This window comes from Triticum dicoccoides, chromosome 1A (assembly GCF_002162155.2).
Source record: "Triticum dicoccoides isolate Atlit2015 ecotype Zavitan chromosome 1A, WEW_v2.0, whole genome shotgun sequence".
NCBI lineage: Eukaryota > Viridiplantae > Streptophyta > Magnoliopsida > Poales > Poaceae > Triticum > Triticum dicoccoides.
In genome coordinates, this window is record NC_041380.1 from 152,042,120 (window position 1) to 152,062,731 (window position 20,612).

Here is a 20,612-nt window from a genome sequence, read left to right on the forward strand (position 1 = left end):
TAATCAGTCAAATGCCTCCTCCAAGATATTTCACATTCTTTTCATCGTTGGCTCAACCTCTTCGATTTTGATTCTTCCGGAGTGTCTAAACAATTCATGGTGGTGTTTCTCTTTGTCTTTCTCAACACTTGAAGACCGAAGAAGAGTTTCTCTTCAATCTTATCCATTCTCTCGAAGATTCATGATGCTAGCTTACTGCCATCCTCTCATAATTGTTTTGATTGTGAGTATTCTTGTGACCTATCCGGAGCATTTCATGAGTTGTTTCCATTTCATTACTCCGAAGGCCATCTTTTCAAACATTATTCATTCCAGCTTTCAGCTATTGTTCTCCAAATCTTACCAGTGCTTCATTCAAGTATTATCTAATCAGCTCGTGATCTCTTCATTCTCTTGTATCTAAATTTCCCCAAGTATCTTTGTTCGTTTTCAAATTCTTACCGGTGATTCATCCCTTTACTCCGTTCTTTTTCAATTCTTATGGTGGTTTGTTCAAGATTCCTCTTCTTACATTATCATATCAATTCTTTCGTTCTTTCAAACCCTACCGGTGGATCATTGAAGGCCTCTTCAAGTTTGCACAATATCTATCTTAATCTTTTCTACGAGAATAAGTAGTATGTCAAATTTGTTGCTTTTCATCAATTTAATTGGTGAAGGATGAGCATAATGTAATTCTTATTCTTGCTTCATCGAGTGAATTCAATCCCTTATTCCGGAGGCTCATCAAATTCTCGGTTTCATTTGTTTCATCTTTTCTTTCCCGGAGTTCCAAGCTCTCTCAATTATATCGTCGCAAAGATCCATCTTATAATTGCAAGTCTTAACCTTGTGTTTTCAACTTCTCTTTCCTTTCGTTTAATCATTCCTTTGTTTACCGGAGTTCTTCATGAAGGTTCTTCATGATGGTTCATCAAGGATTTATTTCCTTCTCAAAGTGTTCATCAAGATTCTTTTCAGAGGAGCTCAAGTAGTCTTCATCTTGCAATTCAGAGGGCAATTCTTTCTACCATATCATCAGAGGTGGTATTATGTCATTCTTGATAATTTGAGTTCATGTTTCATGATTCACATGTTGTTAAGAATGAGGTATTTTAAATCCATCAATCTCGTCATTGGATTTATCTTGGGCTATATTTTCACCTAAAGCCTTCCCTAAGGACTGTTGCTATGAATGGTTAAGTGACCCAAGTTCTTCATTTATCCTCCCGGCGAGATAGTCTCGTCTCTTTGTTTATATCAATCCAATCTATTGTTTCCAGTAGTGGCAGAATTTCACCTCATAATTTCGAGATGTTTTCCATAAGTCCTCTACAACCTTGTTCTTTTCGTTGGTGGTTTTTCCAACAATTCCGTTCGACCCTACTCCTAAAGATGCTTTTCAAGCTCATCGGAGGTAGAAGATGTTGTTTTCTTCTCCGTTCTTTTGTTCCGACGATCCAACTTATATTCTTTCATTCTGGAGGCATTATGATATTGCTTTCTTCAACCATCATCTCGTTTCATCAAAGATCATGTTCTTTCCTGTGCTTATCCATTTAACCAGAGTGTTGTGCCTTTTGCTCAAGTTCTTTTCGCCTTATCAAGCCTTGCACCTCTTTTCAACCGGAGTGTTGTCTGAGTTCTTTCTTACCCCTTGTTCCATTCATTCAATAGTTCCGGAGGCAGTATGTTGTGATTTCATCAAGTATCTTCTCATCTTACCAAGTTCTTATTCAATTCCTTTTCTTGTCAACCAGAGTGCTGTCCGGATTTGTTCTTCCTTGTTACTCTTCCCTACCGGACTGCTTTCAACTTTTTTCTTCTTCGTTGCATTCTTCCTTTCAATTTGTTCAACCTCTCAAGGCTCGTGGTTTCACTCGTTTGTCAAAGAAGCAACTTAGCTTTACCTCTTCTCTTTCTCTTCCGTTTTTCCCTCCGGTGCCATTCTAGATCTCGGGACGAGATCCTCTCGTAGTGGTGGAGTGTTGTGACGACCCGAGACCGATGTGCCAGGTGTCTTCCTGTTATTCGCTGTTGTTGCCATGTCATTTGTTGGCGTGTTGCATCTTATCATGTCATCATGTGCATTGCATCATCATGTTTTAAAAAACTCATCTGTCCCGGTCTCCTCGTTCTGTCTGTTGCCTGTTCTGAGCCCAAGCACACTTGCACGCGCCCGCGGCATGTCCGAAATAGTATTTTTATAAGTGGCCGGAAAATGTTCTCAGAATGGGTTGAAAGTTGGCATGTGGTCTTATTATAGTGTAGATAGACCGCCTGTCACGTTTCATCGCATTCGGAGTTCGTCTGATAGCCCAACCGTTAAACTATAGCGGCATTATAGCCGGGCACACGTCGGACGTTTTCGGTCTCCGAAAACAGTCGCCGGGCCTCCCTCTCTTCTCTTCTCTCAGCTCGAGACCGTCTACACAGCCCACTACCTACCGCCAGGTCCAACCTAACCTCTCTCGTCAGCCCGCGGCCCTCCTCGCGCGCGCGTCCGAAAGTTGTCCCGGACCCGACCCGGGCAGTCGTTACCATTGTGTCCGGATCGTCCCCAAACATCTACAAAATGTCTCCGTTTTGTTAATTGGACTTCCTAACATATTTTTCCATCCGTCCGATTACGATCGGAGGGACGAGATAGCCCCTAGCCTAACCTACCCGCTATATATACTAGTCTAAACCGAGACCAAATCCCTAATTTCTAGGGATCCTACCTAGCGCCGCCGCCACTCCCTTTGTTTTCAGCGCCGAACCAACCAGCTTCGTCCTCCCAGATCCCCTGCTCCCCTCGATTTGTGCCGCCGTCCAACCGTTTCCTTCCACCAGCACCTGCCTCCTGCTCCCTCCTCCACTGTCCATCGCCCGAGCAAACTGGAGGCCTCCCATGCGCACCCCGTAGTTGCATGCCTCCTTGCCTGAAGTCCTCCTCGCCGCCGTTTCTTCATCACCGGCTCCAGCCGCCTCTCGTGTGACCCTGTACCACCACCACCAGGCTGCACCTCTCCTTCCCTTCTTCCCCTATGGTTTTCTATCCTTCCCCTTTGATCTCTCTCACGATCTCCCTCTCTCTCTGACTTCATCGCTGCAGGAACAGCAGCCGGCCTCGACTCCTCGTTTGTGGATCTTGTTCGCCCTCGCTCCGTTTCCGCGCGGTCCGGCGTGGTCCGGCCAGAAAGGGATCTCATTCGCAACCGCGCCAAGTCTCGCGAGGTGTCGCCCGTATCCGTTGATGGCATCGACCTCCCCTGCTTCTGCATCGAGCAGGAGAGGACGCTCGCACCTAGTCGCCCCTATCCATTGCCTGTTGACCCTCCGCGCTGACCCGATCGCCCTGCCTCCGCTTCGCTCTGCCTACGAGGCCCAGCGCCACGCCAAGCCCAGCTCCCTAGCGCGCCTCCAGCCTAGCGCCAAGGCCCAGCGCGTCTCCAGGCCACTTCGCCCTGCCTCCCCCTCACCGATTGGGCCTGGCCCATGGTGAGAGCAGATCCAGCCCGACATGTTTTTTCCATAAAACGTTTTTCCTTTTTTTCAGAGAATGCAGATTTACAGAAAAGCCCTTAAACTTCATGCATATAATAACTTAATAACTGTGCATCAGATTAAAACAATTTATATATGAAATATGCTTAGTTTTTCATCTAGTTTCATAATATGTCATTTTCATCCATGTTTAAAATGTTTAAAATGATGTTTTTTAAATTTGCTCCTATGTCATGCTAAACTGCTTTAATTCATAACTAAATAACCGTAACTCGGAATTTATTAAACTTTATATGTAACTGGGGTGGAAAAATGCCTGGTTTAATATGGTGGCTTTACTTTGCATGTTTAACAACTCTAAAATATGGTTTAGGGCAGAACAGTACCAAACCTAAAATATGCACATGAGGAGTTTCTGGACTTGTCGTTTGTTGTTCCGGCCTCATTTAAACTTGCCTAGATAGGTAGTTTTCTTATGCTTCACCCTATTGCCATGTTTAACAACATTTAATATTGTTGGGTACATAAACAAGATCGAACTAAAAAGTCACGTGTATTTCGTCAATATGCAACGGAGTTGCATATTGAGCTCCACTTAATTTGTAGGGTTGCTTGTGCACTTTGCCATGCTTCTTTCCGGTGTTGCTTCTTTGGGTTGGTTCCGATAACATCGTGTTGTGAGGATTCGTTCGACTTCGTCCGTTTGTCTTCTTCATGGACTCGCTCTTCTTCCTTGCGGGATCTCAGGCAAGATGACCATACCCTCGAAATCACTTCTATCTTTGCTTGCTAGTTGCTCGCTCCTTTGCTATGCATATGCTGCGATACCTACCACTTGCTATATCATGCCTCCCATATTGTTAAGCCAACCCTCTAACCCACCTTGTCCTAGCAAAACGTTGTTTGGCTATGTTACCGCTTTGCTCAGCCCCTCTTATAGCGTTGTTAGTTGCAGGTGAAGATTGGAGCTTGTTCCATGTTTGGAACATGGATATTTTGTTGGGATATCACAATATCTCTTATTTAATTAATGCATCTATATACTTGGTAAAGGGTGGAAGGCTCGTCCTTATGCCTAGTGTTTTGTTCCACTCTTGCCGCCCTAGTTTCCATCATATCGGTGTTATGTTCCCGGATTTTGCGTTCCTTACACGGTTGGGTTATAATGGGATCCCCTTGACAGCTCGCTTTGAATAAAACTCCTCCAGCAAGGCCCAATCTTGGTTTTACCATTCGCCACCTAGCCTTTTTCCCTTGGGAGTCGCGCATCCCGAGGGTCATCTTTATTTTAACCCCCCCGGGCCAGTGCTTGTCTAAGTGTTGGTCTGAACTAGAGTCCTTTGCAGCGCCACCTCGGGGAAACTTGAGGGCTGGTTTTAGTTGTACAGAGCACTCATCCGGTGTTGCGCTGAGAACGAGATATGTGCAGCTCCTATCAGGATGTCGGTGCATCGGGCGGTCTTGCTGGACTTGTTTTACAATTGTCGAGGATGTCTTGTAACCGAGATGCCGAGTTTGATCGGATTGTCTTGGGAGAAGGAATATCCTTCGTTGACCGTGAGAGCTTGTGATGGGCTAAGTTGGGACACCCCTGCAGGGTTATGAACTTTGGAAAGCCGTGCCCGTGGTCATGGGCAGATGGGAATTTGTTAATGTCCGGTTGTAGAAAACCTGAAACTTAACTTATTTAAAATGCACCAACCGTGTGTGTAACCGTGATGGTCTCTTCTCGGTGGAGCCTGGGAAGTGAACACTGTGTTGGAGTAATGCTTGTCGTAGGTTGTTCTAGGATCACTTCTTGATCATAGTTGTTCGACCGTGCTTTTGCCTTCTCTTCTCACTCTCATTTGCGTATGTTAGCCACCAAATATGCTAGTCGCTTGCTGCAGCTCCACCTCACACCTTTTACCCTACCTATAAGCTTAAATAGTTTTGATCGCGAGGGTGTGAGATTGCCGAGTCCCCGTGACTCACAGATACTTCCAAAACTCGTTTGCAGTTGCCGATGAAACCGTGCAAGTGACGCAACTGAGCTCAAGGAGGAGCTCGATGAGATTCGCATTCGTTATGTTGTTTCGTTTCCAGTTGATCAGTAGTGGAGCCCAGTTGGGATGATCGGGGATCTGTGTAGCATTTGGGGTAGTCTTCTTTTATTTTGGTTCCGTAGTTGGACCTTGATTGTATCTGGATGATGTAATGCTTTATTCATGTAATTGTGTGAAGTGGTGATTGTAAGCCAACTATGTATCTCTTTCCCTTATGTATTACATGGGTTGTGTGAAGATTACCTCACTTGTGACATTGCTTTCAATGCGGTTATGTCTCTAAGTCGTGCTTCGACACATGGGAGATATAGCCGCATCGAGGGCGTTACAATGCCGTTCAGTGCTTGTGCGCGTGCAGTACGACGAGCGCCATCTCTTCCCATTGGTTGGTGGACCATGGCCGTGCAGCTCGGAGATGCTCGCCATGTGGTTCGGGACTTGTGTGTGTGCAGTCGGGAGAATGCCATCTTCATCTCTTCCCTGTGTGGTCCGTCGACCATGGTTATGCAGCTCAGAGACGCTCGTCGTTCGGTTCAGGGCTCATGCGTGTGCAGTCTGGCGAGGGCCATCTCTTCCCTTCCAGTCTGTCGACCATATCATGCAGTTTGGGGACCCTGGCCATGAGGTTCAGGCTCGTTCGTGTGCACTCAGACGGGCGTCCAAGCACTCCAATGAGTGTCCGTGCACATCAGCGCCTCTACCACAACATTCAGAAAAAAGAGGATTCCCCTAGTGTGGAAAATGGATAGCTCTAGAATCTACTCCTCACAATGGTTAGATGCTTCTTTCAACTTCTCTGTGTAGTGAGTTGTATTTTGTGTGTGGATGATTGTAACATGGAGACAGAAGAAAAGAAAGGGATGCAATTTTGTTACACTGCATCATGGGTTATTGCTTAGTTTGTAAATTCTTTCATTATAAAAGCAGTGCGCTTGGTGAACCGAAGAAGTGCATTTTTTCAAAGTATTGTAGTTCATTTTTTCAAAATCAATGTGGTTCACTATGCATATAAAAAAATCAGTACACTTGAATCCGAAAATCCTTTATACTTTTTAAAATTACAACAAGAAAAACCCATGCAGCTCGCTTGGATTTATATTGTGGTTCAATTCTCCCAAAAATTTAAAAGCACTCGTGTGTAAAAAAAAAAGCAACAATGCATCTAGAGTTGCAGTGCACTTCGTCGTCGCGTGTGGTTCACTACACTCGGCCCGGTAGTTTAGATGAAACTACAAAATAAAATGTTAGAAAAAATATTAAAAATAATGAATGGATATGTATGTTTTGAAGATCACTTTGTTCGCTCATGAAGTTCGCCATAAAACTCCTTTGTGGTTCACTTGGTGATCCAAAACAAAGACACGTCGGAAAGCATCTCACTTCTCATTACATGTGGTTCACTTGCTCAGTCCATGCGGTCCACTCGCTCGGTCTACGCACGTAAAAAATAGTGAGTTTGGAAAAACTCACATGTCTCATTTTTGGTAGTGTCGCGGCCCGTTTACGGTAGTCTCGAGGTTCACTTTTTGATAGTGTTGCGGTTCACCAACGCTCGACATGAAGTGCACTCCACCTCGTTTGGAAAAATTTACGTCCCACAAAAAAGAAATCATGCAGTGCACATGTCTGTCCGATGAAGTGCGTTTTTTTCCTGAAGCAGTGCACTCCACCTCGTTTGGGAAAATTTACGTCCCACAAAAAAGAAATCATGTAGTGCACTTGTCTGTCCAATGAAGTGCGGTTTTTATTCTAAATAAGTGTGGTTTTCTGTTTGATGTAGTATGGCCCGTTTACGGTAGTCTCGAGGTTCACTTTTCATAGTATTGCGGTTCACCAACACTCGACATGAAGTGCACTCCACCTCGTTTAGGAAAATTTACGTCCCACAAAAAAGAGATCATGCAGTGCACTTGTTTGTCCAAGGAAGTGCAGTTTTTAGTCTAAAAGAAGTGCGGTTTTCTGTCTGATGCAGTACATACGACGATTTTGGCATCGCGAAAAAACAGAGTGCCTGCATTTCATTAAAATCAAAATTGCTCCTAAACCGTAAGGAATCGGAGACAGTGTTCTACATGAAAAAGTTGCGCCTCATCGGTATCTTTCCAATGGCGTATAGTTTGAATCATTTCGACCAAAGGTTTGTAAAATTTCATGAAAAACGGCTGCTGCCTCTCGCCATCATCCACACGATATTCGAAATTAACTAAAAACCGTAAGGAATCTCAAAAACATTTCAACATATGAAAGTTGCGACTCGTCCATAGCTTTCCAACGGCTTATCATACGCCCCATTTGGACAAACGGTTAGAAAACTGGAGCAAAAATAGTACCTAAATTTTTTAAAAAAATAAAAAACAGAATTTCGCGATTTAGTAAATTTGAAACTGCTCTTAAACCGTGACGGATTAGAGAAAATAATAGATATGAAAAAGATGTAACTCAATGATATATTTCCAACGGTGTATCATTTGCTTCATTCCGGCAAGCGGTTTAAAAGAAATCGCGAAAAAACGCTCGCTACCACTCGTCATGGGCCGCACCATTTTCAAAACTGCTCTTAAACCGTATGGAATCTCATAAAGTGTTCAACATGTCGAAGTAGCGCCTAATCCATAGCTTTTCAATGGTATATTACACGTCTTGTTCGGACTAATGATTAAAAAACTAGAGCAAAAAGGGTACCAAAAAACACAACGTGCAGTTTTTTTGCGACGGGAAGTTCACTCGTGTGAGTACTGTAGCACACCTGGTTCAAACAATGACGTGCACTTGCGTTGAGCGTGCAGGGCTGGGCTATTCTGTTACCCGTAATAGAATAGTATTCTGTTACCCTCGGCTCTATTTAGGAGCGATCCGACTAATCTGCAAACTAAACACGGGAAAGGCCCAACTGAACATCTGACCCGAAGCCAACCCTGTCGTCCCCGACCATTCCCCCCGATCTGATCCGTCGCCGCGACCTCCCCCACCCCCACCAGCGCGCCGCCGCGGCCTCCCCCTCCATCGTCGCGGTCGCCCCGCCACCTCCCATCACGGCCGCCCCGCCACCTCCCATCACGGCCGCTGCCGCCATCTCCCGTCGTGGCTGCCACCCCAGCTCCAGCCGCGGCCGCTGCGCCCAGCTCCAGCCGCGGCCGCCACCCCCACGTCCACCCCAGCCGCTGCCCTACGCGCCAACGACCCCTTCCGCCGCCACCGCGCCACGAGTCCACTTCGCCACGAGCTCCAGTGCCGACCATCCCGCCGCTGCTCGTGATCCCCTCTTCCATCAGCTCCACTTCACTGGAACCGTATGTCCATAGGAGTATGCATAGCAGGTTCACTAGATCCTCCTGACATCTTCTTCCTTCTCTAAAAATATTTTCTTTTATGTTCAATTCTTCGTCATATGTTCATTTCCTATTACCTCAGTGCCTTTCACTTGAATTCTTGCTGATGCTGGCTGTTGCTTGAAACGGCTTCTCCTGCGTGCCTACATGTGTGCTTTTCTTCAGTCCAAAAGGGAGAAATACTATCAGTTCATGAACAAAGAATTTTTGTACTAAACTCAACATTAGTTCGGTGTGCACTCGGTTGTCAGTCCTTGAAAAAGCACAGAATAGTTGGTGCCTGTGAAAAAATATCGTCAGTACAAGTTTCAATTTCTGTAAGTTTAGATATATCACCTGAATAAGTAATGATTTGCAGCGAGTTTATTTGATGTCAATTCTGATCCAAGAGCCTCATCTCTTCACCGCATAGATTGCAGCTTTCTATAGGCGGCAATTGTGCAGCTGGCAAATGCTCTGTGCATTACGCTCTAGTATTGTACCCACTTGAATTATTGTCCCTAGAGTCCTTCTGTGATCACCAGACTAGAACATTATATAGGGCACCACGTATTCACTGCCTTTTCTCTTTTCAGCATTGTGCTCCTTGCATTCTAATTGGCACACCATTTTCCATATCTAGGATGATACAACAACTTAGTGGTTATGCATACACCCACTATCGACAAACATGTGAATCAACCACCCGGGCCATACATTGAAATCAATGTTTATTTGTAATAATTAGTTTATGTCCATTCAGATTTTGTAGTCAACATTATGAATTTCTAAAGCATGAAAATGCATCACCCTCTGAGTAATTAATTTAAGTAAACTAGAGAGTCCATTGAGTGGTTTTTAATTTTGGCAAACACGATGGCCCTGCAATTGTTTAACCATATTCAGGTTCTTCTCTCCAGTATGGCCTCCTCTTCATATCAGCAAGCATCTCCTCTTGCAGCAGGCATCTCCTTGCCCACCACATTGGCTGGAGCATGCCTGTTCTTAACTTCGTTTGATTTTGTCATGATTTATATAAAAACCAGTAGCGGTGCTAGTACTTAACTACTCATGTTACAACAGACCATTGACAAAAAAGCTACAAAAAATCACTTTTTCTTTTTGCAAAAATTTCTGAATTTGCTCAGTTCAACATGTACTGTATCATCAAACAACTCATATGCATTTTGATATGCAAAAACCTATACAGTTTCTTGTGTCAGTTCAGCTAAGATCAACCTATATGCAAATTTTTAAGTAAATGTTCAGCAGGATCTCTATGCTATTGGTTTCTTCAGTTTACTTGCAAGTTCTAGTAAAAAAGTTGCGTACACATCCTAGCCACTACTCACCTCTGGCGCCCCCACCTGTATTCCTTCGGCAGAGCAGATCGCGTGGATCGGGAGGTGTGCGAGAAATGGTGGCGCTGGCGTGGTGGGGCCGCGAGGCTCGCCATGTTGGAGCTCATCCGCCTCTAGCTGTCGACGACGGTTGTGGGAACCCCTGGTCGCCGTCGGGTGGCACTGTCTGCACGGCCTCTAGCAGTTCGACAAGCGCGCGTCCCTCAGTTCTAGGACGACGAGCCAGGCAGCCGCCCTCTTTGTGACCTGCTGATTTCCTCCCCTTGCACTGGCGGACTGATGATGCGGGAGCCGCCCTCTTCACTCCAGCGGGCTTCTCGTACCGCCGCTGCTGCTAGTAATGTTGCAGGTTCATCCTCTTGGATTTCTATTTGTTTCTTAGTTCTGGTGAAGTAGGTGAACTGATTTTGGGGCCACTTCTCTTACTTTGTGTAGTGACAGAGAACTTGGTGCTGAGGAATGGAGCGCAAGTATGGATGGTGCTTCCGTAATCTTAGGCGAGCTTGCAAATCTGTAGCACCCCTGGTGATTTTAGTAGTGCTATTAGTCATGGAGTGAACATGGACAGATGAATGCGTTGCTAAATAGGGCTTCTGAATTTCCCTTCGTATTCAGGTTGCAAAAATGTTCTTGTATGAGTACAAGCTAGTCGATCGATCTATCCATTGGATTCAGTCCAGATGCTAGCTTATTCTTGGCAAGTCTTGATTTGGAGGAAAAAATCATGTTGACTAGCTGTTGTTATGCCTCAAAGCAGAGACTTTATCTTACAATTTGATATCTAATGATGGTTTATAATTCTCTAAATTTATTTATCCTTATGCTCTATTACTAGAACATCCTTTACTTGTTTTCTGAATTGCTATTTGTTACTGTAATTAAAAATGGCAGCTTGCCATGAAAGTGTTCTATGATATGCTAGATGTACATCAGAAGTACTAGGTGTCTGACCTTGTGAAAAATCTTTTTTGGTGGACAAACACATGAGCAACACCGGTGGGGGTTTGAAGAAAAGTGAGGACGGCGTCAGCGAAGCGCCATGTAGTTCACCTGCTCCTGCATGACAAGTTCGCACCCATGCACCCTTCTTCCATAGAATTCTATCAAATCTAGTTTCGATTTGGTCTACTTGTGTACATCTCCATGACAAGTCCATTATATCAGTTCATAGAATTTTGGTTTAGCATTTAGGTGATCTTCTACTCTTGAAATTGAACTGTTAATCTGTTAATGCACATGTTACATTTTACCGGTCCATATAATTTTGGTTTAGCATTCAGGTGATCTCCTGCTCTTGAAATTGAACTGTTAATGCACATGTGATGTCTGTTGAAAATTGAACTAATGAACTGTTACATTCGATCTTTAACAGCATGAGTTGGAGTAGTTCAGCCCAGGCGCATCGGCGGCGACGCCCACCATCTAGCGCCTTGGAGATCTGACACCTGATGGAGCTCTTCACATGCTGCTCTCCGACGCATGCGTGCGTTGTTTCCACTAGAGTGTCTGGTGAATGTTAAGAATGTTTCAGATAACTACATCAGTGGCTAAAACATGAACATATGAAATATGTACTCCCTCCGTTCCTAAATATTTGTCTTTCTAGATATTTCAACAAGTGACTACATACAGAGCAAAATGAATGAATCTACACTATAAAATATGTCTACATATATCCGTATGTGGTTGTCCATTTGAAATGTCTAGAAAGACAAATATTTAGGAACGGAGGGAGTAGATCTGAATTGCAAGCAATACGAAAAATGTGTGTTCAACTCATTCTGAAACTTTTAAATATGTATAAAACACTCATCCTGAAACTATAGAGATTTTTCTAGATCCTTGAACATGTAGCCCATTCAAATAAAACTGCAAAAACAGTCTGAACATGCACTGTACATAAAACACTTGTTCATCAATGGATTCTGATACATTCACTATTTTGATTTCAGTGAGAAGTAACTCTACTAGGCACAAGAACATGACTCTAACTTACATGAGTACTCTTTTGTTTTAGCCAATACTTCTTTTTCTTCTCGACTTCTACTACAAGCACAGATCCCTAGAGCTCTAAAATTCCGTACCAGGGTAATTTTTTCATCGATTCTAAAATTCCCAGAGCATCAGTCCAATGACGTATCGGGGTAGACTGTGTTGCTCCTGCGATTTTTTGTATGCTTGTATGTACAAAAATATGGTACAATTACTGATTTGATGTGTCGTGGTGCGAATGTTGTTGATGTTCAAAGCTTGTGCAGAGAAAGACTTCAAAAACTCGAGTCGCTGATGGAATGAATTACTAGAAGTTCAAAATAGCTAATATCTACAGTATTGATAGTTCATTTTGCGCAGTAGAACATGTATTCCTTTTGGAAGTTAAGTCAATGTATTTCATTTCTTTTGATCGGATTAATGCTTGATTTTGGTGATGACAATTTTTATCTCTGATATCTTGAAATGAGCTAGTAACTTACAATTCTTTTTGCTAGCTTTGGAATTGTAAAACCACAACGAGTTCACAATTTAAAAAGTTGTAAGTTCAACATGACGTCCTAGATAAGTTTGGGAAAAACGCTAAAAGAAGAAACCCCACAAAAAATCAAATGGTAAAAGTTCAAGTCGTAAAATGAGAGAAGTCCAGAACATCGTTGAAAAACTGTTAGTTTAAAAAACACACAAAACATTTTAAAAAAATTGTCATTCAGTTCAACGATATAAACCATGCAAGTTCGGGGACAATAATACCATGAACCGTTGAAACGTTACGAGGAAAACCATACAGAAAAAACAGAGTAAAGTTAGTCTATGAAAACACGTTTAGTACAAATTCATACGGACATCCGTTCAAGTACTTTTTTTGGAACCTTTCAAAATTACTCTATGAAAAATACTAAGTTCAACACGACGTCCTAGATAAGTTTGGGGAAAATGCTCAAAAAAAAAGAAACCCCACGGACATTCAAATGATGAAAGTTCAAGTCGTAAAATGAGAGAAGTCCAGAAACATCCTTGGAAAACAATGTTAGTTAAAAAACACAATTTTTTTTTTAAAAAAATTGTCATTCAGTTCAACGATATAAACCATGCAAGTTCGGGGACGATAATACCGTGAATCGTTGAAAAGTTATGAGGAAAACCATACAGAAAAAAGAGAGTATAGTCTAGTATGTGAAAACACGCTCAGTACAAATTCATACAGACATCTGTTCAAGTACTCTTTTTTAGAACCTTTCAAGATTACTCTATAAAAATACATCAGTACAAACACACACGTAGATCAGTACAAGTACTCTGTTTTTTCTGATGGAAAAACAACACAACGTGTCTCACCGTATTCCAAATTACTCTTCAATGGTTGCGAATTTGAGAAATGTTTAACACGACTAAGTTTCGCATTTTCGATTGCTATCCAATGGTATATTATTTGCACCATTTCGACAAACTTTTAAAAAATCACGTAGGAAATCAAATTTGCCCGTATTTGAATTCGTTTTTAAACCGTAAGAAATTAGAAAAACATTTCAATACAAAAAGTTGCACATTTTCCATAGCTTTCCAAGGCCGTATCATTTGCGTCAATCCGACAAAGCATTTGCAAACAAACGCGAAAATACGTTTCGCCAAGAATTTCATCGTTTTTCAAATTACTTTTAAATTATATATAATTTGAAAAAACAGTAGATATATGGAAGATGCGGATTTTTATCAGCTTTCCAACGCCATCTTATTTTCTCAATTCCGACAAACCGTTTGAAAGTTGAGTCCAAAATACGATTCGCGTTTTCAGTTTTGCAAAAAACAGTTTTTTTAAAACTGCTCTTAAACCATGATGATTTTGCAAAAAGTTCCTATATATTTGTAATTTAGATGTTAAGAGCTTTCCAACGATATATTACACGGCTCGTTTCAATGAAAAGATGATCTGTTCGACGAGATAAAAATCATCAGTACAACCGTGTGAAACCATCAGCTCAAATAGGGTAACAGAATAATATTCTGTTACACAAAACATAATATTCTGGGCTATTCTGTTTTGCATAACAAAATATTATTCTGTTACCCTATTTGAGATGATGGGTTGACACAGTTGTACTGATGATTTTTATCTCGTTGAACTGATGGTCATTTCATCGAAACGGGTCGTGTAATATATCGTTGGAAAGCTCTTAACATCTACACCGGGCTATTCCGTTTCGCGTTTCTATTACCCTACTTGAACTGACGTAGTTTACAGCTTGTACCGACACGGTTCTCTACCTAAACTGATTTTCCCGCGTCTACGACGGACGGAAATAGGGGATGCAACGGGGAGCTTCCGAGGGTTCTCCGGCGCGGTGCTGCGGGCCATTCGTTGCCAGAGGAGACATGTACGGGGTTCCGCATGTGCGCGTGCTCACCTGGTCGTGTTTTCCGATCTCAAGTCACCGGAGGTGACGGCGTGGGCATTTGGTGGCGGATGTGTTTTGGGCGTTGGTGTTTACTGTGGTGTTCGTATCCGTCAATTTAACACCCAGTTTGTTGTTTTATGTGTTGTTTTGGATGTGAGAATTATCGATGTGTTAGAGTTTTTGGAGATTGTTTTCATCTGTAATTTTTTATTACAAGTTTTTGTGTTCTTGGTCATTTTCCACGTCCGCCATGCAAATGTGTTCTTTTTTTCTGATGTTTTACTTTCAAATTGGCGTTGCAGGGAGAGAGATGATGATTGTATGAAAAGATTTGTGTTGTCAATTTTGCTTCTTGAGTTGTTTCTACCCTGGATTCCCATGTGATTTGGTCATTCGCGGAGGTGGTGTTTGGTGGCTGAGTATACCCTACGATTTCTTGTAAGCTGGTCAAATTGTGTAATTAAGTTGCGTGTTTTTCAGTGTTGTTTTGAATTGTTGCCGTATGTGTAGTTGGACTACTTCATGTCAAAGTTGTATTACTGTGCGTTGACATCAGAGTAAGTATGTTCTACTGGTTGCCTACCCATACCTATGCACTTTGAGTATAAAGCCCGAGCCCTCTATCACTTTCATTCCACCAGCTACAACCAAAAGAAAAGCCAGAAGGATCCTGAGCTGGGAGAGGTCACAGAGGACGAGGGGAATGCCGTCGATATGAGGGATGAAGTAGCGGAGCAGAGGAGAAGGAGGAGGCGCAGGCACAGGCAGAGGGCACGATGCGCTGCCGAGAAGGAAGTGGAGGCAGAGTTCAATAGACGCATTGCGCGTGAGGTGATGGATACTTGCAACTCCAATGAACTGGAGCTACTTTTCCCAGAGGGCAGGGGAAGGAACCATATTCAGATCATCAGTTGGGCTAGGGCGAGAGCAGCCACGGCTCCACATCCATCCACCAGGGCCAAATGGCGTCGTTTCTTTGATCGTTATGGCTGAAGTACTGAATTTTTATGTTTTTAAGATTGTGTTGTGTGGGAGCAGATGGTTGAATAACTAAATGAATTCAACTGTCTACCTCCGAATGTGTTGTCTTATCTGCATATGTTTGTTATGTGCACTTTTGAACTACTGTTTTATCTCAAGTTGAACTGATTTGCGGTCAAATGTTGCATGACTTGTATAATAACTATTTTCAACCAGCTGGCTGCCCACCTGCCTATTTATTATTTTTATAATCTGTGAGTCTCCATGGCTATAAATTCTATCCATCTATGTGTGGTGTGTGGCTCAGTCTCCCCCTCCTTTTTCTTCCTTCTTCCAAAATCAGATCTAGTTTCCTCCCTCTTTCTCTCTGTTGTTTTCTTCCCTTTTCCTGTGTTTTTCCACGGAGGATTGTTCATGCGGATGTCTGGCAAAGATGGTGCGCATAGCTGACGGCTGTTTGTACGAATCTGGTTTGGAGCTCGCTGAGACTCAGCACCATGGGCAACTTTCGTGTCTGCTGTACAACAACCATGGGTTTCGTGCACCCTATGTTTGTCGCCTAACGGTTGGGGACTTGAAGGAATCATGGGTATGTGTTTCTATTCTTTTTGTTTTCTTATTTTTGTAGGTCTCATTTTGAATCCCATGGACTGAATCTGTAGTTTAGTTTTATCAATAGTTTGTCTACAATTTTTATATGGTTTTGTCAGAATTTAACAAGGTTTTGTGTGTGTATTTATTCATTACTTAAAAGCTTTTATCCATTTTTTGTATAATCCTTGTTTTGTTTTTGTTAAATGTTTTACTGTAGGTGTATTGATATGTATATTTCCTCAGTTTAGTCATGTCATATGACTAGTTAGTTTGGTGTTTTTCTTTTGCTTCAGATATTTTCTTTTCACTTTGTTATGCAACCGTTCCTAGATTTGTGTAAAAATTCAGTTATGTCAGGTGTTCACTTTGTTTTCTACTCCCATGGCCATTTGCAGAAAATGTCACCCAGAATGAGGATTTTTGCTCCTAGTTCCGGCATTCTGAAGATGGGGACTTCAGACAAAAACGGTTATTAGTTAATGGAAGTTGCCTACCACATCGACTTCGATGGTTGCATCAACCTAACTACTGGGTGGAAGGAGTTTGTGGCAGATTCTGGATTTGAGGATGGTGATGTGGTTATGGTTATGTTCTCCAGGGAAGATGACTCTCTGACGTTCAGAATTTATGTGTTGTAGGTTTAAATGTGGCAAATGACGCTGGTTGTGAGATTTGTGTGTGTTTTATTATGTAGCAGTATGTTTCTTTAAAACAGTGCATGTGAGATGGTTGAATTCTATGTTATTACCAGATGGTTTGGAACAATTTGTTTGTATGTTATTGTATGTGCTATTTTTTAATTTATGTAATGGTTCCTATTTTTTTGCTCAAGCACAAGTATTTTTTTATATATTCTTTATATTTGAACCGGAACAATTGTTGTTGAACTGATGGACATCCTTTGTTTTGATTGGGATATTTTCATGTACATAGCTCGCAGACGGAAAATATACGCTGATGATGATTGTAGGAACCCTTTTGGGTTTTGAGTTTGTTGAACTTACATGTTGTTAATGATAGTACTGAACTATTTAGGATGTCAATGGCCAATCGCCTTTGTTTGTTGTACAATATTTTTTTCTTACTATTTGACATGAATTTTAGAGCACAATTTTTATTTTTTAGTTGAATAGTGATAGTTCTAGTAGTTTTTAAAATAAAAAGAATTTAATCTTTGCTGCACAGTACTATTTTTACTTGAACCTTATGAATTTTACTAGTTGAACTTTTTATAAATTTGTTTCTGAAATTTTTATTACAATCTTCTACGTTTAATTTTCTAAAAAATGTTTTTTTTAGTTCTTACAATTAACATGTGTTTGAACTTTTTTACATTATTAGCTTTGAACTGATTTCTTATGAGGTTTTTTTAAATTATCTGCATTTGTTTCTTTTTAATTGGTCGTGTGTGATCGATTGGAATTTTGTGATGAGGCGAACTACTGTATTGGGCCATCCGCCAAAGCCATTGTTTTCGGCCCAGATAGCTCGTCCACGCGGCTGTGCAGTGCGGCGTGCGTGTGTGCTATACGTTTAGTCCCACATCGCTAGTTAAGGGGGCTCTTGACCTGTTTATAAGAGATGTTGAGGCTCACTGGTCGAACTCCTCTGAATACTTATCTCAGCGCTTATACACGGCGCTCGCCCTTTGTCATGACCCGTGGGCCCTGGTGGGTTGGCCCGCATAGTTTGGTTTACAAAGGCTTCGTTGGTTGTTTTGTGGTTGGCTTGAGTCCTAGTGCCCACCTGCGTTGGGCCGGCTGTCCCTTGGGTGGTCAATATTTTTGATTCTTAGCATTTTTTCCTTCTAGTTTTTATGATTTTTTTTGCCTAATATAAGCATTTTTAGTACTGAATGTTGTCTTCTACTTGAACTGACATCTTTTTATAGTGTGTTTCCCTCGCTTTCTCATTGTTCTTATTCTTTTTCGACATTTTTGGATTTTTAATGAATATTTGTGTAAGATATAAAGGGACCGCACTGATGGGCATAGTTGTACTAACACATTTTTTGTATGGACAGAAGAACATCTATCTTTTCAGGGTGTGTGGGTGTGTAAGTGCATCTAGTGCCACCCCTAGTTGGTTTTGGAGTATTGACGACAAACCTAGTTGAGGGACTAATGTGTTTGTGAGAATTGCAGGATAACACTGGTAGAAGTCCCTCATTGATTCGGTTTTCCTACCAGAGATGACCCCTAAAAATGTATGAAGACATTGAAGTCAAAGGTGGTATATGAAGATATTCACATTGAAAACTATGACAAGAGAAGACACCACATGAAGCCTATGGAGCTCGAAGACTTAGATCTTTCGTAGTTCTTTTTCTTCTGTGTTGAGTCATAGGAACCACCGTACTGTTAAGTGGGGTCCAAGAGAACCAGTTAGATTGACTGAAGTGATGCTTAAACAAAACCTATGTCTTCGAGTGAAGACTATGAGAGCGAATCTTGTCCAGAGTCGGACAAGTCAGCTTTGCTTGTAGCCCAAGTAAAGTTACCATGTGAGTTTGAAATCTGACCGTTGGAACACGTGTCAGTTCCTTAGTGACCCAGGGTCATTTTGGACAAATCAGGTCGGGTTGCCAAGTGGCTATAAATAGCCCACCCCCTACAACCATAAACGGTTGGCTGCTCAGATTCAGAGTACGGCTTTTGTCGTTTGAGAGCAACCCACCTCGAAGCCTTTGAGAGAGAATTCCTTGCGAGGATAAAGCCCTAACCACCCAGAGCCAAAGAGAATTAGGCATCACTTAAGTCTTCTTGTTTGTGTGATCTAAAGACTTATTACACTTGAGGACTGTGCATCCTCCAGCCGGTTAGGCGTCGCGTTCTGAGCATCCAAGAGACATTGTGGATTGCCGGTGAACGAAGTCTGTGAAGGTTTGGGAGTCTACCTTGAAGACTTACCAGAGTGATTGGGCGAGGTCTGTGTGACCTTAGCTCAAGGGGAATACGGTGAGGACTGGGTGTCCTGAGCTGCGTGTTCAGGACTGGGTGTCCGGGACTGTGTGTCCTAAGGTTTAAATACCTAGCCGCCCTAACCAGATGTACAGTTGTCACAGCAACTGGAACTGGTCCAACAAATCATTGTCTTCAGTGAGTCACTGGTTTCATCTTCCCTTCCCCTTACTTACTGTTACTCCTTGTGAAGTCATTGTATGTTTGCACTATCTTTTGTCTTCACTGAGTGACTGCGTGTTCTGTGTGGCTTCACAATATCTTCCGACCTGATCCATACTACATTGCTGCTATTAGTCATTGTGCTTTAACTCTATTGAATACTTGACTATGGCTTGCCTAGTGTAGTCTACCTTCCGCTGCAGGGTAATAGGTTTATTTCTATCGTTTGTCTTCATAACTTCCACGTTTTGAAGACTTTCATAAAAATCGCCTATTCACCCCCCCTCTAGTCGATATAACGCACTTTCAGGGTGCGTGACATGGGGGTCCGTGCGGGGGGGGGGGGACAAAAATAACCGGACTGCGCCTGCCAAACAAGCGCACTGCCGTGTTAGCATGAGGTCGAGCCAGGGGGAGAGGGGTCGGGATCCCCTCCCCCATCCCGGTGAGGCCGAGTCAAGAATGAGCCGTAGCAGGCGACGACGCGGCGCGCGGAGGCGAGTCCGTAACATGACTTGCCCCCATTATCTTATATTTTAGGGGGAAAACCAGCACCCCACCGAGGGGCATAGTTGTACTTCCTTGTATGGACGTGCCACCATTATCTTATCTTTTTAGGGGGAAAACCAGCACCGCACCGAGGGGCATCGTCGTACTGACACATCTTCCTGGTATGGACTTGCCCCCATTATCTTATGTTTTTATAGGGGAAAAACCAGCATAGTTGTACTGAGGGGCGTAGTTGCACCGAGGGGCATAGTTGTACTGACACATCTTCCTTGTATGGACTTGCCCCCCATTATCTATCTTAGGGTGTGTGGGTGCGTGTAGGGGGAAACATAATAACCGCACTATGCCCGTCAAACGAGCTCACAACCGCGTTAACGCGAGGCCGAGCAGGGGGGTCGGGACCCCCCTCTCCCATCCCGGCGAGGCCGAGCTAGGAACGAGCCGTAGCAGGCGATGACGCGGCGTGCCCCGGTGTCGCATGCGGAGGCGAGTACGTAACATGACTTGCCCCATTATTTTATCTTCTTTTAGGGGAAAAACCAGCACCACACCGAGGGGCATAGTTGTACTGACACATTTTCCTTGTATAGACTTGCCTCCATTATCTTCTCTTAGGATGTGTGGGGGATAGAATAACCACACTACACCTGTCAAACAAGCTCACTGCCGCGTTAGCGCGAGTCCGAGCCCCGGGGGGGAGGGGGAGGGACCCCCCCTCCCCCATCCCGGTAAGGCCGAGCCAGGAATGAGCCATAGCAGGCGATGACGCGGTGCGCCGCGACATCGCACGCGGAGGCGAGTCCGTAACATGACTTGCCCCATTATCATATCTTTT

General features: G+C 43.0%; 1 long non-coding RNA gene across 1 annotated transcript; it reads left to right on the forward strand.

The window, feature by feature from the left end:
- Positions 1–10,054: 10,054 nt before the first annotated feature.
- Positions 10,055–11,793, forward strand: LOC119275921. Its single transcript, XR_005136065.1, has 3 exons — positions 10,055–10,531; positions 10,618–11,249; positions 11,555–11,793. It is a non-coding gene; the product is annotated as an uncharacterized LOC119275921 (long non-coding RNA).
- The last annotated feature ends 8,819 nt before the right edge of the window (positions 11,794–20,612 follow it).